Below are 1,331 nucleotides of genomic sequence, written 5' to 3'. Positions count from 1 at the left end.
CTGGGCAAATCTACCTCATCTGTCTACCTCAGTTTCCTTGACTGTAAAATAGCACCCACCTTCCAAGATTGTTGTGACAATCAAATGAGATGTTTGAAAAACACTTAGCAAAATGCCTGGCACACAGTAGGTCCTTAGTAAATGCTTGCTCTCTTCTCCTCCGCTGCCACCTTCTGTGCCAGGTTTATGATCGCTGTGAGTCATACACTCCTATGTATGTATTATCAGGAAAAGGTTTGAGCTGGTCATGGGACCAGACAGCACAAGCTCTGGACTGGTACTTGTAAAATAGTCAGTGAACCAGAGGGAAGCCTCAATAGGTAGGCCTTTTATGGAGGATTATGGAAAGGCATAGGCAAGATTTGCACAATCGGAGGCTTGGAGCAATTGTGATCTGCTCCAATGGGAGGGAATGGCTGGACCTTGGAGATCACAGAGCCACTGAAGCGTCCTCACTTTAAGAAGGCGGGATATAATGCATATTAAAAAGATCTCGATAAAAATGGCAAAAGATAAAATTTTGATGCTTAAATGGATAAGCTTCAGTGATCTGGAACATGCAATCATGTGAAACACCTCATTCTCTACAGTGTCAGATAAATGGGCTTTACTGGATTTGGAAAATACATTGATATGCAGAGAATGTGATAGTAAGGATGTCTATGTAGAGGATTTATTTCACTTTGGAGAGTTTCATATTAGATAAGGAGGGCAGTGTAGAGGCAGTGAGTAGAATGGATAGGGCACAGGACATGGCATTTGTACACCTGTTTTTTGGTTGCCACTCTGACCCTGAACAGTTGTGTGACCTTGGGCAATCATTTTAGCGTCTCTCAGCCTCAGTTTCCTCCTCTGTAAAATCGAGGTAATAATGTTTTCATAGACTAAGGGAAGTGATTTGCAAAGTAGAAAGCTTTATGCAAATGTCAGTTGTCATTTACTAGACTCTGGGCTCTCTGAAAGCAAGGAGGGCATTTTATTTAAATTTTGTATCAGGAATGTCAGTCCTAGAGAATAGCTGGCATTTGAATTTTGTCTTAGTGTCCCCAGCCCTTAGCATATTGGCTAAAATATATTAAGTACTTACTAAATGCTTGACTGACTTATTGACAGTCCTCTGTAAACAGTAAGCACTGCATAAATGTTTGTGAATAAAAGTTTGACTGGACATAGCCTGTCTTAGCTGAACAATGCATTTTAGGAAAGGAATTGAAGGACATATTCTCTTTTATTTACCTGCTAAGTGAGGGAGGTGCTCCTGTTTTTTCCCAAGGATTATTTCCAGTGCAGCAAACAATCATAGTGGCATTAGGCTCCTGCTAGCCAGTGCC

Source organism: Trichosurus vulpecula, chromosome 2 (assembly GCF_011100635.1).
Source record: "Trichosurus vulpecula isolate mTriVul1 chromosome 2, mTriVul1.pri, whole genome shotgun sequence".
NCBI classification, from domain to species: Eukaryota; Metazoa; Chordata; class Mammalia; order Diprotodontia; family Phalangeridae; genus Trichosurus; species Trichosurus vulpecula.
This window is presented reverse-complemented; position numbering follows the sequence as displayed.